The 17877-nt window shown below is 48.1% G+C and overlaps 1 protein-coding gene across 1 annotated transcript in view; it reads right to left on the minus strand.

Moving 5' to 3' along the window:
- Nucleotides 1-17877, minus strand: part of COL22A1 (collagen type XXII alpha 1 chain) — a 326388-nt gene that overhangs the window by 271082 nt on the left and 37429 nt on the right. The window lies entirely within an intron of this gene.

Consider the following 17877-nt stretch of genomic DNA (forward strand, 5'->3'; position numbering starts at 1 on the left):
GCAGCACACAATCTAGGGGTGGCGCCACCCCCCCACACACTTACTCTCCTCCTTCCAGGGCACCCACTGAGGCGCTGCACCTCCCATTGTAGACTGAGGTCACCTCTGAGGATCTGCAGGCAAAGGGGCATGCTAAGGGATGGGCATCGGTGTGGCCTCCCACCTTTGCATCCCTGCATGGCTGTGAGCCGCTGCTGCATCCTGGGCTCTGCTACACCTGCCATGCCCATCCCCGCACCTTGAGAGTAAAGCAACGGTGGCTGTAGGCTTTCACCTTCAGCTCCTCCAAGCAGCATCCCTTCCATTTCCTCCTGGACAGCTGAGAACAAGCTGCTCAGTCTTTCCATCCTCCATTTCCTCATCAGACCATTACTATGTGCTGGGCTGTCTGATCAGTTATCTGCTCACATTTCCTAACTAACCAGCCAACCCCTTCACCCACCCCACCTCTGACCTTGAAACCCCTTTCCCTTCCCCTCTCTTCTCCACCCTGTCCCTCTAGGTTTCTGCCAGCTTCCTGCTGGCTCACATTCCTCCATCAGACTTCTACACATCACAAGACCTCTGAGCTCACCCTAGCTCTCTTTTCACTTCTTTAACCTTGATCTAATCGATTTCTCATTCAGTTCTGTTTAAGAGGAGTCCACATGTGTATCCCCTCTGTGGCAGAGTCAGGACTGGGCTAAGCCAGGGAGGGTCCAGAGGCACAGCATAGAGACCTCACTCCAGGTGGTCACCCTGACGTTGCACCCAGACTGAGCGAGCCAGCACCTCCTCAAATTGTGCATCTTGTCCTCTCATCTTGCTCTGCTTCTCTGGATCTCAAGCTTTATTTAAATTTTCTATATGTGTGACCTCAAAGCCACCAACAATACAATGAGTTCAAGACAACAACTTTCCGGGTGTGGTGACTCATGTAATCCCAGCACTTTGGGAGGCCAAGGCGAGCAAATTGCTTGAGCCCAGAAGTTCAAGAGCAGCCTGGGCAATATAGTGAAACCCCATCTCTACCAAAAATGCACACATTAGCATGGCATGGTGGTGCACACCTGTAGTCCCAGCTATTCGGGAGGCTGAGGTGGGAGGATTACCTGAGCCCAGGAGGTCAAAGCTGCAGTAAGCTATGATGGCACCACTACACTCCAGCCTGGGCAACAGAGCAAGACCCTGTCTCCAAAAAACAAAAAGACAACTCACTTCCTCCCACACCACTGTACCTCTCTCCCTCTATTGCCCCCAAACTTTAAGTGCCATGAGGGTGGCTCTGCACCCAGGAGTTTGTTTTCCATCTGTATGTTCTTTCTCCAGATACCACTCCTTCTGGGAACTTCCCTCCATCTCCACTGCCTCCCCTTTGGCTCTGCCCTGTCATCTCTCGTGCACCTCCCCAGATTTGCTCAGCTCCTGCTGCCATCACCCCACTCCACCCCCAGGTCCTCAGCTGTTCAGCAGAGACCCCAACCACTTCTGCTGGTTTGCCAACTCCTCACACTACCAACATCCTCAGCCCTGACCCAGGAGGCTGCAATTCCACAGGGCATCCATCACTCCTGCTGGGACAGGGGCCTCAGGGGTCCTGGGTCCTGAGCAGACCAACTGGACCAAGGAGGTTAGATCTCCACTCACCGCTTCCGGGCTCACATGAAGCTCATGGGATCTGGCTTTCCCCACAGCTACACAGAGGGACCAGGTACACAGCCTTGAACTTACAGAGGGCTTAACACTCCTCAGACTGGAATTTAACCAGTCAGAAACATAAAAGAGCTGGCAAGTCAGTTATCCACCAGTTATCCACCCCCTCCCCCATCTAGATAGACTATTCCAAGGGCACTGATTGCAGGCTGGCCTCTCTGCAATGCTGACGTCCTGCAGGACTCAACGCGCAGCGCCGCTTTCTGGGGCAGCTGCTGCCATCTCTGTAACACTCTCTCTGTACATGCTCCCGGGTCTCGCCTCCTTCCCCTCTCTCTTGCTGCTTTGGGGTTGGACCTCACAATAAACAGCAGAACAGAAACCCTGCCACAGGCACCTCTCACTTGGCCTAAGACTCTTCCCAGCTTCTCCCCTTGCCTCTGTGTCTCCTGACCGCAACCTGCTTTTCCACCCAAAGCAAAGTGAACTTAAAGCACAGTAAAGCAGTACTCCTCTCTTGGTCAAACTGCTCCAATGGGTGGAAGGGGATGTACAGTTTACGAAAAATTCATCAAGCCGTACAGTTAAGATATGTTCAGCTATCTGGATGTTTTCTATCCTTCACTGTAAAGCTTAAAGTAGGCGGGGCGCAGTGGTTCACGCCTGGAATCCCAGCACTTTGGAAGGCCGAGGCGGGCAGATCACTTGAGGTCAGGAGTTCAAGACCAGCCTGGCCAACATGGTGAAACCCTGTCTCTACTAAAAAAAAAAAAAGAAAAAGAAAAAAAGAAAAAAAGAAAATTAGTTGGGTGTGGTGGCACACGCCTGTAGTCCCAGCCACTCGGGAGGCTGAGGCAGGAGAATTGCTTGAACCCAGGAGGTGAAGGTTGCAGTGAGCCGAGATAGCACCACCGCACTCCAGCCTGGGAGACAGAGCGAGACTCTGTCTCAAAATGAAGAAATACATAAATAAAGTTTAAAGTAAAACAAAACAAAGTCTTCAATGGGTTGCCACTCAACTAACAATAAAACTCCAAATTCTTCCCATGACCACAACACCCTAGGGAAGTCGGCCTCTGTCCATGCCCCACTCCAGTCCTCTACCGCTTTTGTGTTTACTGCAGAAGCTGCGGGGCACTGGCTTCTGGAGGCTGGGGCTGAGGCCACTGCTGTCCCTTTATATAGTTTCCTCCACCCGGAGTGCCCTTTGCCTGGCTGTGTCCTCAGAAGGGTCCCTTAATTCCCTGACCTAAGCAGAACCCTTCTTCCTTTTTTCTTACCCTCCCACTGTTGTTTATGTCCTACAGAGCACTTATTATAACTTCCAGCTATAATAGTCAGCTATAATTTTAAGGGCTATCTTTCCTCTTGTTTTTTTCCCTCATATTAACTATTATACTACCCTGAAATGCAGATACTGTTTCCAGTTCACAGTAAGCCTTTAATCAGTATTTCCTGAATCAATGAACAAAATGTTTGCAGCAAAGATACAAGGTTTTTTTTTTTTTTTCATGTTTTCAGGTGAAGAAACGGAGTCAGAGCACTTGTAATGTCCTCAAGGACACAAGGGCATCAATCAGAGAGGAGGAGACTTGTGCCCAGCGTCCCCTGGTGCACTTTTCCTGTATTAATGCATTGAATCTTCACAGTCATAGGTGGGCTTGTTCTACCCATTTCACAGATGCTGAAATTAAACACACAAAGGACCAGCCATAAGTAAAGAGGGGACAGAGGGCAAACACAAGAATTCAAGCCCAGGTCTGTCAGTGTAAACTTCCAAGTGTTTAACCAGGATATAAATTGCTGGGTCTCAGGAGTTAAGATGTTTAAAAGATAAAATAAAGTTCTCTGCTAGCCCAGATTTTTAATATTTCTCAGTGCAGGCTTGCCGGCTCCCCGTTTCTTTCCTTGCAGATGCCTAAGGCCACTTGTGGCTTCCAAGCAACAAAACCTTGTGGACCATGGAGCCTCGGACATGCCTCAGCCCAGGCCCTGTTGCCCATCTAGGGACAGCATAGCACGTTGCACAGGCCAGTTGTTTTTTGACATTGAAATAATCTGTTTCTCGGTCAGAGTTCCCAATGAGACAATTCTACTCTTCCCTCCCTGGTTGTGGACTCCGCTGTCAACTGTACATGACGCAGTGAGGAGGGCGATGAGCTTACTTCCAGCCTGGGAAACCATCCCAGCCCCACCTCTGCTCAGGGATGGTGTTGGGGGCCTAGGGGTACATGGATCATAGTCTCTGGGATCCATTTTACCTGAGTCCCAATCTACAAAGCAATAGCACTGAACAAGTCATCTTCACACCTTAAGGGTACATTTGTGCATCAAGGGCTGCCAGGAAGGAGGGGTGAGAAAACAACGCGGAAGTGGGTGCGGGGAGCCTGCAGGGCTCCGTGGCTGTGCTCTGCCTCCTGCAGTTTTACTTGACTGCTCTCCTGCCTTCTCTGGACTCTGGTTAACCCCTCTCTGAAGTGGACGATGTAGGAGGCAGTGAGGTGGGGTCTAGATTCACTTATAATAGATAATCTACAAATACTCTCTCACTGAATCTTTGCAATGTGTCTATGCAGGAGATTTTTGCTTGCTGTTTTCCAGATTTCTGCCCGAATCCACACAACAGATAAACAGTGGAAAAGGGTTTCCGCTCTCGGATTTATCGGATACATGCCTATCGGATTTCACAAACTGTATTCTTTCAATTCCATTTTGTTCCCCCTCCCCAGAAAAAAAGAAAAACAGCAATGCCGCTCTTGGGCACAGAAGAGCTTAGGGCCTTCCTCTGGACCTCCTCCAGTTTTACTTCATCCCACAGAGGAAGAGGAGGGACCAAGGGACCATTCCCATTTGGACCCCATGCTCATCTTCCAGACCGCACTTCAGGATCTGGACCTTGGACCTCCCTGCCCAAACGGTCTGAACCTGGCCCATTCTCCTTCTAAAGTACAGCCTCATTGCCCATCTGTACTGCTGAGGGTGGACTGGACCATTCCTGGGGTCTCCTGGGCCCAGGGGGCTTTAAGGGGCAGCTGTCTGTCAGGTTTGTGGACAGAACTTGATCTTATATATCAGGGGGTCCTCACACATGCAGATGAGGCCCTCCTTGGCTCAAGACCAAGCAGGAGTTACGAAGAGAAGGAGGCCAGGCCGCGGACTGGGGCTGGGAGCCTGGGTGTGACTCTCCTTGGGCTACCATGATTTTGCGTGTGACTTTAAGGAGTCCAAGGATGCTGTATTCAAACCTGCCTCCCAGGTATTTTGTGCAGGCATATTTGTCAAGTTAGAAGGAAAGAAGTTATTTTCCAGGACACTTTTAAAATTTGATCTACAAGATATAAATAGGAGCACACTAAGTACGTAAGCTTCCTTTTGTTGTCTTGCCCTAGGCTGCTCTGGTTAGGGCCGATCGGAGTGCAGAGCCAGGTCTGGCCCAGAACTCTCAGCCCAGATGAGCAGAGGCAATGGATGGAGGTGCTCGGCTCCACATTCCAACCTCATCTCAGCCAGCACCGTCCTTCTCAGCTAGGGGGTTTCACTCTCAGCCCAACCTGAGCACAGGCAGGAAGATGTCTTTCTATTCCCCAGATTTGGGGGTCCAAGACAGAAAATGTCTTCAGTAGAAAACACACGTGGCATTGGGTGCTCAGGGGAGCCAGAACTCACCTGCAGGGGGTTGTGGCACCCCAGGGCAGTGCCAATGAGCTCCTCTTATTACCTTCCACCCCTTCAGCCATTTATGTTTACATCTGTTGTTAGATTGATGTAAATAAGAACCTATTATAAACAAATAGACATCCCATGTGTCTATTACATATCAAGCAAAATTGACTGGTTGGATTTCCAGAATATGGAAGCAGATATTTCCCAAGAGTAGACAGACAGTCAAAATGCAGACAGAGTTTTAACAGTTTTTTTTTTCTGGGCAAGTACACGTAGATTGTTGCAGGGTAAGGGGCAAAAGGAAGCAGTCTTTATTGTCCTGAACATCCCTTTCTAGGTTTGGTTGTCTATGTGTGTGCATCTGAGTATGTGTATATAAGTGGGGCTGTGTAGTGAGTATGTATGTGAGCACATGTGTGTCTATGTGTGAGTATGTTTGTATGCCTGTGTGTGAGTGTATGTGTGTGTCTTGTTTGTGTATGTTTGTAGGCATGTGTGTGGTGTGTTTGTATGCCTGTGTGTGAGTGTATGTGTGTATCTTATGTTTGTATGCATGTGCATGTGTGTGTATGTTTGTATGCCTGTGTGTGAGTATACGTGTTTATGTTTGTATGCCTGTGTGTGAGTGTATGTGTGTGTATGTATGCCTGTGTGTATGTGTGTGTGTTTGTATGCCTGTGTGTGAGTGTATGTGTGTGTATGTTTGTATGCCTGTGTGTGAGTGTATGTGTGTGTATGTATGCCTGTGTGTGTATGTGTGTGTTTGTATGCCTGTGTGTGAGTGTATGTGTGTGTATGTTTGTATGCCTGTGTGTGAGTGTATGTGTATGTTTGTATGCTGGTGTGTGAGTGTGTGTATAGGTATGCCTGTGAGTGTATGTGTGTATATGTTTGTATGCCTGTGTATGAGTGTATGTGTGTGTATGTTTGTAGGCCTGTGTGTGAGTATGTGTGTATGTTTGTATGCCTATGAGTGTATGTTTGTATGCCTCTGTGTGTGTGTATGTTTGTATGCCTGTGTGTGTGTGTATATGTATGCCTGAGTGTACGTGTGTGTATGTTTGTATGCCTGTGTATGTGTATGTGTGTGCATATTTGTATGCCTGCATGTGAGTGTATATGTGTGTGTATGTTTGTGTATGTTTGTATGCCTGTGTGTGAGTATATGTGTGTGTGTGTTTGTATGCCTGTGTCTATGTATGTTTGTATGACTCTGTGTGTGTGTGTGTTTGTGCATGTGTTTGTGTGGGGGTAAATTCAAAGAAACCAGGGTAAACATAATCAAAAGGACAAAGACAGGACACATAGCTTACAGCAAAACAAGTCACCTAAAACATGCAGCTTTGACACTTGTTTTCCTTCAGTCTTCCAGTAACTGCGAGGTTGTGTCAGAAGCATCACAATTAATCAACCACATTTCTTGGAAATCCTCAAGACATCGCATAACCCCGTATCCCTACTCATTCTCTGACAAGTGTAAAACAAGTTCTGCCAGGATAAGGTTAGCTATAGGACATGAGAGGCACTCAGAAGTGCAGAGTTCCTCCATGAATTTCTTACATAAATGCACATTTATATAGAGACATATATTTATATAGAGATTGTCTATGTTTAGGTGTATGTCCTTTTACAATTATCTTATAGAGATTGTCTATGTTTAGGTGTATGTCCTTTTACAACTATCTATTTAATTGTCACCACTCTATATTTCATCTCTTTCTCAACTCAAAACGAAAACCCCCATGTGAAATGCAGAGTCTCCACGAGCTGAAGCCTTGGGCATGGCATGACCCTAGTCGATGAGATCATCACACCTATATGCTGCAGTCTCCACTTTACTCGGGATGGCACCAGGGACAGAGTGATGTGGCTGGTACAAGGCCCCATGGCCAGGCAGCGCTGATTCATATTGAACCTCAAACCCCTTCTAGTTCCACTGGGACATGGATTCATGTCCAAAACCTAGGAGGGTGTAATGGTTTTTTAAGAATACATGGCTAACCTCTAAAAATGGGAGGCAGGGGAATATCTTTCATTAGATGTCACACAGAGTGGGCCGCTGGTCATGCATTTTGACCAATACATGGAAGGGAAGAGAAGAGAGACCCTCTAAGAGGAGCCACACCACTCAGCACTCCAGGGAGGAAACTGAGGCCCCCACAAAATGTCCTATCCAAGGGCACCTCGGGAGCTGGTGGCAGCAACTCCAGATTCTCAGTCATCACCTCAGAGTATATTATCAGATGTTGGCAAACTCCTGTAAAGGGCCAGATAGTAAATAGCCTTTGGACCATGCGTCTCTGTCTTAAAGACTCAACCTGCTATCCCAGTGTGAGAGCAGCCATCGACAATATGTTAACAAGTTGACATGGTTGTGGTCCAGTAACACAATTTGTAAAATTGGTTTCTGGCCAGTGATCTGGCCTTTGGGCTGTAGTTTGCTGTCCTTTGAATTCGATCAGGGAGGGTCTTCCCTGCTGGAATGGACCAGTTCCCCATGCAGAACTCAAGACAGATGAACTTCTCGACTCTGCTCAACTCCCTCTCTGTGACGTGGTGCTCAGATACAGTCACGTTACTGCCAAGCACTTTGATTTGTGGCATGTAATTTTTATATAGATTTGCCATAAAAATATTAAGTATGATAACAAGAACCACAGTAAAAACCACAACTTGGTAACTATCTGCCAGATTGGGAACTATCATTTCAGATGACAGACAAGGAAACCGAGGCTCAGAGAGGTGAAGTCCCTGGCTGAGATCCCTGGCTGGCAAGTGGCAGACCTGGGAGTCCACTCTAGCCCCGCTGACATGAGACCACAGGTCTTAGCAATGGCATGTTATAACAAGAGTTAACCTGTGATTTGCACTGACTGTGCCAGGCTGCATTGGGAGCATTTTATGTGCGTGTTCCCTCTGCTCTAGAGAGTAGGTAGTATTATTATTGTATTTATTTATTATTTATTTATTTATTTATTTGAGACGAAGTCCTACTCTGTCGCCAGACTGGAGTTCAGTGGCACGATCTCGGCTCACTGCAACCTGACTCCCTGGTTCAAGCGAGTCTCGTGCCTCAGCCTCCTGAGTAGCTGGGATTATAGGCACATGCCACCATGCCTGGCTAATTTTTGTATTTTTAGTACAGACAGGGTTTCACCATGTTGGTCAGGATGGTCTTGATCTCCTGACCTCGTGATCTGCCCGCCTTAGCTTCCCAAAGTGCTGGGATTACAGGCATGAGCCACCGCACCCGGCCTATTTTCTTTATTTTACAGGGAAAACTAAAGTTCGAAAGACTAACTTGTCAAAATAAACAAGAAAGCCTGGATTTCACTGATGCTTTTAGACCTGAGTCCACCCACCACAGATGATGTTATGAAGTCATGGCCTCTGAGGAAGAGAGGACCAGATTCCAATCCCAGGCCTTCCCTGACTTCTCATCCTGTGATCCTCTCATACATCCAGAGTCAGGGGTTCTCAAAGAGGGTAACATCACTTCCAAGGGGGCAAAATTCAGTTTGGGTAGGAGTGGGAGAGAATCTTAGATACTATAATAGCCTTAGGCCCTCCAAAGTGCTACTCTACCCAACAGCATACAGGGATATATAATACATGTATGGTATTGCAGTTTCAGAGAAGGGGGATAGTTAGGAAACAAATATTTACAGAGGCTCCTTTGGGGGTAGATAATAATAATTTAAAAGTTAAGAAACACTGTGCCAAGTGAAAGGTATTTAACTCGATCATCTTCCTGAAAGTATATGTACATAATAAATACACACTCACACACAAGTGAATACATCATGTTTGTAAATGTATACAGTAAGAGCCCACACTCAGGGCCATCACTGCATCAAGAGTTCCCCAGGTATTGACTCAATAGATCCTCAAACACTCTACAAGGTAGAGAGTGTCATCATTGTCCTCCTCTTTTTTTTTTTTTTTTTTTTTTTTGGAGAGGAAGTCTCACTCTGTCACCCAGGCTGGAGTATAATGGCACAATCTCGGCTCACTGCAACCTCTGCCTCCCAGGTTCAAGCAATTCTCCTGCCTCAGTCTCCTGAGTAGCTGGGATTATAGGCACCTGCCACCACACCCGGCTAATTTTTGTATTTTTAGTAGAGATGGGGGTTTCACCATATTGGTCAGGCTGATCTCGAACTCCTGACCTCAGGTGATCCACCTGCCTCAGCCTCCAAAAGTGCTGGGATTACAGGCGTGAGCCACACACCTAGCCCAGCATCCTCTTCTTACAGATGAAGAGACCAGGCAGAGAAAGGTTACATAACTGTCCTAAGGTTAACAGAGAGGAAGGAGACAGAGCTGGGAGGCCCAGCTGGGTGACCCAGCTCCAGAGGCTGTGGCTTAACCAGCTTCAACCACTGATGGAGCTACTTTGACCATGCAAACCTCTTCTAGGAATCCACCTGCAGGAATAATCCACAGGTGCATAAGGAGCTCAGTATAAGAAAGTCTCATATTGCATTGTTGCAAGAAACCATACCCTGGAAGCAAGATAAATCGCCATCAATTTGGGAATGATTGAAGAGGTGATGGTGCAAGCTCCCCAGAGCCAAAGGAGACCTGTACCATTGAGAATGAGATGGGCTGCATGCCCTGGTCTGAAATGCGCTGACAGTGAAGTGTTTGTGTCGCACAAGCTCGTTGCTTCTAATACATGGGTCGTACAGTTTTAGGCAGAGGCAGGAGTCAGTGACCCAACGGTTCCAGGGGTCATCTCCAGGCTTAGGTCTGGCTGGGCAGGGTTGGAAGACTATTTTTCTTCTCTGAAGTACACACATTTAAAATAAATGATGAGAGGTTTTAGTTTTCCATCATTTTCAGTAATTTTCACATAAAATTTCACAGCACATAATCATAATTAAGTAATTCAATTACGATTTCTATTTGGTGACCTCAGTCCTAATAAGCCTCCCAAGAGGAACTCCTGGTGACCTGCAGCTGGAGGGCAGGGCCCGGGCTGACTTGGTCCCAAGTGCCAGGCCACAGACCTCTACGTGGCGGCTCCAAACCCACAACCCACACTGCTGCCCATCCCTCCCAGCCTTCGGGTCCACCCAGAGGGAACAGCTGGGTGGGTCACTTTGTGGTCACATACATGTTCCCAGATGTGTGTGTAGTGTGTGTAGTATATGTGCTGCATGTGTGTATGAGTAGTGTATATATGTGTGTGGGGTGTTATATGCCTGGTGTGTGTGTATGTGGAGGGTGGCACGTGAGGCCATATGTGGAGCATTATGTTATGTGGGCACATGGATATAATATGCATGTGTATGTGATGTGTGTGCATGTGGTGCGTGTGGAGCATGTGTCTGTGTTTGTGTGGAGGGTCTTATGTGCATGGTGTGCCTGTGTGTGTGTGTGGAGGGTTGCGTACATGGCCAATGGTGTGTGGAGCTGTGTACATTGTATGTATGTAGGTGGGTGGGTGTGTCTGTGGTGTCTGGGTGGGTGCTGTTTATATATGTGGTGTGTGTGAATTGTGCACTTGTATGTGGTGTATGGTGTGTGTATATAGAGTGTGTGTTATATATGTGTGGTGTGTAGTGTGTATGTGGTGTGTGTGTGGTGTGTATAGCCTATGTGCAGTGTGTGGGGTATGCATGGTTTCTGTTTCTGTGGGGTGTGTGTGCTATATGTAGTGTGCAGTGTGTGTGGTGTGTACAGGTGAATGGGTGTGTATGTGGAGTGTGTGCATGTGGGGAGTGTGCTGTGTGTGGTGTTTGTGCACATGTGCCTAGATATAGACTGTGTGTATGTGGTGCGTGTGGTGTGCAGACTGTAAATGGTGTTTGTGCATGTGTTCATGTATGTGTGTGATATGTCTATGGAGTGTCTGTGGTATACAGTGTGTTCATGTGGTGTGTGCAAAACGTGTATTTGCATGTGGTGTGTGGTGCATATCTATGTGGCATGTGTGTAGTATGTGTGGTGTGCATAGTGTTTGTGTATGTGTGTATGCATATAGTATACATGGTGTGTGTGGTATGTGTAGTGTGGAGAGTGTGTGTGGTGTGTGCATATGCGGATGTGTGTGTGAGTGGGTGTGTATGTGAGGGTGTGGTTTGTGAGGGGTGTCTGTGTGCATGTGCTTCTATCTAGGGTGTGTGATGTGCCTGGTACGCACGGTGTTTGTGTGTGTGGGTGTGTGTAGGTGGGGTGTGTGCACCCTGAGTTTACCAGGGAGTCTCAGGCCAGGCAGAGGGATGTGGGGACAGAGGTGGGAGTGTGGCCTGGAAGGCATGGTCACGAGGGGTGATGCCACCAGCAGGGCCATGCCCACTTCGATTCCTGTACAAGACTCTTGCTTAGAGGGAGACAGTGCCTAGAATTTCCCAGGCCAGACACGCCACCCAGACTTGCCAACAGCCAGCCTCCCTGCCGTCCCCTGGGACATGTGTGGCTGTGTCTTCAAAGGGAAAGATAATTGCAGGGGCTCTGAGGTAGGCCCTCTTCCCGCTGAGGGAAGATTCAGGACTGCCCCCGGATGCCCCTCTGAGCCGTGTGAACTGGGAAAGGTAAGCCACATGGCTGAGCCTCCAGTCCTGCCTCCTACAGATGGGAACAGTCCCGCTCTCCTGCTAAGCACTGTTGGCTGCCACCCCACCTCCACCCCAGCCACTGGGCTCCTCCATCATGTGGAGTCCACTCCCACTCAGTCCCTTTGCGGTCCCTGTTCCCCGGGCCTGGAACTCAGCCTATCAGTCTTGGCTTGCACAGTTGTTTCACACCATTCCAAGATCCAGGCAACTTTTCTCTCCTCCAAGAGACCCACTTCACCGGGTTTCTCAGCTTTGAAGCACTTATCACCACATGAAATGACCTAGCCCATCACTTGATGGACTGCCCATCTCCTTTCCCTTCTGGAAAGTGTCACCCTTAAAGTGGGATCATGTATGTCACATACCCCTGTAACTCTCATGCTTCAGAACAGTACCTGAAAGATAACAGAAGCTCAATGAATATGCATTGAAAAAATAAGTCAATAATATGTGAAAAGAGTGGGTAAAAGCATCCGCTGTTGTGAGATATTACCTGTAAATGTTTATGTAGTCCATTCCCAACTATATACATAAGTTGTATTATTTACTAAAAGTGTTTTGCACTACAGAAAGAAAAAATGTGCAAAACCGACTTTCAAGTGAACCTCATAATTAATTTATTTGAAAGGTTAAGTGTTCTGCCTGCTAACTACAACAGAAAGCAAAGGAGAGCCCCTCCATAAGTATCAGTACACCTACCAGACTAATCTCCCTGATCATGGCCACAAACCCGTCTGCAAGGAGGAACTGACCCCACATTACAGGTAACTGAGACGCAGGGGGCTAAGTCAATTGCACAGAATCACACACTCATCAAAATGCAGAGCTGGAGTTTAAATGCTGACATTTTCCCAGCGAGAACCACAGGTGAACAATAAAATGGGAAAACGAATCTCCTCACACAAAAGAAGCCTCCCTCTACTCCCACCCTCAGTCGTATTGGCAAGTGGAAGTGCCCAGGAGTCAAAACTCTCATTAAATGAGAATAGAGCTAACTATGAACATATCCACAACAGGGTGGGAGAGGGGGAGGGGATGACCACACATCCGGAGAGAGAAAACACCACGGGAGCACGGGAGAGGCTGCTTCTTTGCTCTAATCCAGATCATCAACATCCCAGCCCAAAAGTCCAAGTGCAAAAGACAGGATGCAGCAAGGGACTCCCTGGCTGTGGGGACAGGAGAGAGAGGACCACCATAGTGTGTCCTCAAAATAGAAGTAGGTGGAGGCCTTCTCGGCTGCGGCCAGCTGGCATTCCACAGGCTCACTTACAGTGACCCGATAAGCTATATAAAGCTCGTTTTGTGGCCACGACAAAGCCTGGGGTGGAGAAAACTCTTAATTATAGCTGATGCTCCGGGGCTGGCCTTGTCCTCGGCCTCCGCCCCACACACTGCAGGAAGCTGAGGCTGAGATTGCTTCCCCTGGGAGCCTCTGTCAGGCAATGGAGAAGCTGGAGTTGATGTCGTGCCACAGGGGCACTTCCCTGAATGTGTCCAAAGCCAAGGAAACACATAGCCACCAGCATCACGGCAGACCTTAGGGAAGGCCACTGGGGAGGGAGGTCAGATATGATGCCTGAAATGCGTCTGTAATAACACTGGCCATGCGTTACTGCTGTTACTGTTGTTACTCCACTCCTCAGTCTGCTGATACTCTTTTTCATTTGTAAAATGGGGATAATGATTTTTTTTCCAAGTTCGTTTCAGTCATTCATTCAACAAACAGCCACTGGCCACCAGGTATGAGCCACATCTGTTCTAGACACTGGGTAGGGTTTGATAATTAGATATGCAGTAAGATTGCAGAAGGATGGTCGAAAGCACTCACTCTTAGGCAGTAGGTTCAGACAAAAGAAAGACTTCCACACCTGTCCCCTGCAATCCTGGACAGGCCACTCAGCCCCTATGTGCCTCTGTGCCATCAACCATAAAACAGCCAGCCTGCCTTTTCTAAATCTGCACCAGCCTTCAAATTCTAACCATTTGTCTCTGTTCATCAAAATGTGAACGCATTAAATATTTCCATTATTGTTGGCTATAATTTCAGATTTGCTTCATGTTCTTATTCTTTTCTTTGGCGGGGGTGGGGTGGGGAGTGAAACAGATCATTGCTCATGAACTTCTAATGTGCACGTCACAACAGCAAGCACAGAATTAACTGTCAGGCCACTGCCCTTATTTCCTTTAAACAATATTTAGGAGCTCATCCTACATACTAGGCTCCGTTCTAGGCACTGAGGTACCACAAGGAACAGACTTTGCCCTTGTGAAGCTTATATCCTTGTGTGTGAAGACACACACTAGGCAGGTAAACAAATGCATATATAAAATTACACACTCCGTTGTGTAATTGTCTGCCATTTTCCTGCTGCCCCAAGTAGACAAGAGTTTCCCTCTCGAGGACAAAGAGGATGCCAGATTCACTACTGCATCATGGGCACCTGGCCTGTGTCCAGCACAGAGGAATGACTAAATGTGCTTGTTGAATGAATGAATGAATGAATGAATGAATGAATGAAGGGAATGTTTACTATAATGCATGACTGTTAATGAAGGAATGGATAAATGACATTGAATTGAATGGCTGTTTTAATGCATGGTTATTGAATGAATGAGTGAGTTGGATCTAACTCAACGACTACTACATCAAAAAAAAACCCTGATATTTTTAGTCTACCATTTTCCAGGTCATCAATAAGTGGCCTCTATTGAGACTAGTTCCTCCTCAGGCTGTGAAGTCCCCCACAGGCATCCTCTGTGTACCAAGAGATTTCTGGTGTTCAAATTCTGCCATGCTCCCGGATTCAATCTCACTAGCTGCTTTCCAATATGTTACTATTAGCTCTTTTATTTTGTTTTGCTTTGTTTCTAATTGAAGCAATTGTAAGGGGATTTCATTTCATTTGTAGCCAGAATAGACCAGGCCCTCTTCATCTCACAGCTGTATTTACAAAAACTGATTCCCTTTAGATGACTGAGCATTCACTTAAATCTTACATCTATTTTAGGATTTTGGAGAAACCCTGTCTTCACAGAATCCATGAGCTTTTCTTGACGTGATCAGGGCGGACGTGTGTTCTGGGCTGGCCTGTGTAGGGTTTCCCTTTCTCTTGGTAACAGCTCCCTGGTTTTCCTTCTTGTATCAGATCCCTTTCCTTGAGGGAGCTGGGCTGGGAACTAACTCTACTCCCAAATGTTAGACAAGGTCTTGTGACAGGCCCAAAATATTCAACCTATTTCCACTCCTAGACTAGTGATTGGTGTAGGGATGGTCACATGACCTACCGTAGTCCAGTGAGACCGAGTGCCAGGCCTGCTGGGTAATAATCTCTTCTCCTCCCGGGTTTGCAGGCAGACATGGCTCTGAGATCCACTGAGAGGTGTCTTGCCGTGGTGTCCCCAACTTGCCCTCCCATGTCCATTCTCTGCCTCTGCCCTGCTCCCAGCCCAGGAGGCCAGCCACTGTGACTGCATCACTTGGCCTTGCTTGGCTGGTTTCAGACAGGGTCAGGCTAGTGGAAGAACAGCCATGCAAGAGGAGATACGGGGCAGGGGCTTCTTTCTTGCTCCTCTTTGCCTGTGTGTTGTGGTCTGGCAAGAGAACTGTATGCCTTCATGACTAAGGGTCCTACAGGGCCACCCAATCTCAGCCCTCATGGACTCTAGTGACATACTCCATCCCTTCTCAGCTGGCTTCTCCCATCACTAGTTCCTGCGTACCTCAGTATCCCTTGTTGATCTCACCCTCCTCTAAATAAAACCTTCATCAGAGTCTCTTCACGGAAACCCATTTACCAGTATAATTCTGACACATAAGGCAAGCCAAGAACAGAGTTAACACCAAGACAGAGGAACCTGGAAATGGAGAGTGGAATGAATGGGTCCAGGTTTCATCGTTTGAAGCTGCCTGACCTCTGGCCTTTCCATTGAAAGTGATAATATTAATACATTTGCTTTACCAAGACCAGTCATGGTGAAGCCCATGTTCTGGAGGCATGGGGGAGAGGCCTGGAGTCTGAAGGCCTGGGTTCTGTTCCCAGCCCTGGTGTCTATTAACTGTGTGGCACATCCCAGGGACTTGACCTCTCTGGGGTTGTCTTTGCCATTCTCAGAGCCATCCCTGGGCATGAAGCTCCTGCTGAGATCCAGAACCACTCTGAACCAAGACTGTCAGGATGGCAAAAACAAACAAACAAAAAAAACAGTGGGAAGGATCTGGAAGTAATGTTGTTTCCCAGCACTCTGCATCAAGGGGTTCTGGATTCTGGAATGACAGGTAGAATTCATTGTTCCTGAGCTACCACATTGAATTTCTACTTCTTAGCTGGGGCTGTGACCCTGTGCCTAGATCTTATCTGTGCAGATTTCTGATTGATCCAGTGTGCACCTGGATCAATCCCATAGCTCCAGTCCTGCCTGGGATGTCTCCTATCACTCCTCTTTCCCCACCTGACCCATCCCCTCTCAGGCCTACAACTGAGGGCCCAACATGCCTTGAAGCTGTGCCTTCCATGATCTCAGCATTCTGTGTGCGCTTATCTATAAAAAAGAGAGAATCCTTATCCTATAAGGTTGTGATATGGGTCAGTGAAGTCACGTATGGGAAGTCCACAGCCAATGCCTTGCATGCTCTAGGGTAGATTACCTTCACTTAGCCTTCTGGGCATCGATTTCCACCTCTGTAACACAGGCCAAGTCATCAGTGCTGGATCTCTCACAATTATCTGAATTTCTCCAGCAGTCTTGTGAAGGACCTCCCTTCGTCCTGCTGTTCGGCAGCATTCCATTCCCCACAGAGATCTGACCATGTCATACCCCCGCATAAACCCTCTAGCATGTCCTCACCTTAGCACACAAGGCCCCCCTTTATGGGGACCCTGACAATCTGGCAATGCCCAGCAGCCCTAACCTCCTCCCTTTCCCCAGCGGCACGGGCCCATCATGGTTCATTGACCATGTCATGGCATCCTTTAATCCCACTCCATCGCATCCTTCTCAATCCCATGCAGTTCATGCCCATCCTCTAAACAACCTAAGCACCACCTCCTCCAGGGAGCCCTCCCTCATTCTCAGTATCCCCACACATACCACGACCACACATGGACCTGGCACATGAGACGCTGCTAAAGTTTACCCGCCCGGTATCACATTCCCTTTTATGTGGCTTTCCTGCCTTCTAGACTATGAGCACACTGAGAATGGTTGCCGTGTCTTGTCTTTTTCTGTAGCCCCAGAAATCAGCACGAGGCCATACAAAAAAGTAGAGCCCTGATAAGTATCTGTTGAATAAATAAGTGGAGATTAAAAGAGCCAACACAGAGAAAAGGGTCATACCGTGGTAAAGCAGCCTAGAGCCACCCCAGTTTCAGAAACGGTTTAGCTGTTTTCTCACTGGGCTGCAAGCCAGGCACATCCCCAGGATCAGGCCCCTGCCTCCCCTTCTGAGTCACACCCAGCTGCTCTCATGGCGAGCACCTTCCATGCTGCCCCAGCCCCCAAGGCTTTCCCTGCCCCTGGCCAAGGTGTAACCTATGGCTTCCCAGCCAGGGGTTGTTCAGTCCCCTGCAGTAATCAGCAAGAAAGAGGCTGAGGCTCCACACTCAGCCTGACCAGCTTCAAAGCCCAACCCCTGCCGGGCCTGGAGGAGAAGGTTACTCAGCACCCACTGTGACCGGAGAAGGACAAATGTCACCCCAATGCAATAGGCAGAGGCAGAAGCTGGAGACAGTCTGGAACATGAGAAACCCACTTCATCCTTCCTGTCCTGGGGAGGGCGCTGTCCTCAGAATGACCCCTACTAAATCCTGGAGGTCAGGCTTCCAGGTCAGAGCCCTGGGGGCCATCAGCCCTCTGCCTCCCCTCCCCCACCCCCAGCCACAATCAACAGATTCCAGACAAATAAGCTAGAGGCCTTGGGTTATCTCAGAGGGCACCGGGTCAACAGCACTTGGCCTCTGGGATAAGTAGCTCCTGACTGTGTCTAAATGACTGACTCTGGGCTGCTGGGAAACGCTGA

The sequence above is a fragment of the Pan paniscus genome, chromosome 7 (genome assembly GCF_029289425.2).
Source record: "Pan paniscus chromosome 7, NHGRI_mPanPan1-v2.0_pri, whole genome shotgun sequence".
NCBI classification, from domain to species: domain Eukaryota; kingdom Metazoa; phylum Chordata; class Mammalia; order Primates; family Hominidae; genus Pan; species Pan paniscus.